We start from the raw sequence: 404 nt of genomic DNA, 5'->3' as shown, positions 1-404 counted from the left end.
ATAAATTTATTTCATAGAGCTAAAAAACAATAAATCAAAACCCAAAACCAAATCAAGGGGGGAAATGGCCAAAGCCCAAATGAAACAAATATAAAGCTATACAAAATGTAAAACTGGGGTAGCTGGGCTCTTTACACCAAAACAATCACAGCACTTTTATGGATATCAGTTCAGAAGAGGAAAAAATTATTTGGGACAGATAAAGGGAAGAAGATAAAGCTTTCAAAGTAATAGAATAACAAAGCTCGAAAACACAGTAAGTTTTGCTGAGGATGCACACATTTTTATTGGACTGTTTTAACACTATAAAGAATTTCTAATCTCCTTGACAGCACAAGAGCTGCCGGCGTTGCTTTCGCTCCCGTCACGCTTTGCCGCCGTTTGTCGGAGGTGCTGAGGGCAGC

The sequence above is a fragment of the Parus major genome, chromosome 2 (genome assembly GCF_001522545.3).
Source record: "Parus major isolate Abel chromosome 2, Parus_major1.1, whole genome shotgun sequence".
In the NCBI taxonomy this organism is placed as follows: domain Eukaryota; kingdom Metazoa; phylum Chordata; class Aves; order Passeriformes; family Paridae; genus Parus; species Parus major.
Note: the sequence above shows the minus strand (reverse complement) of the source record.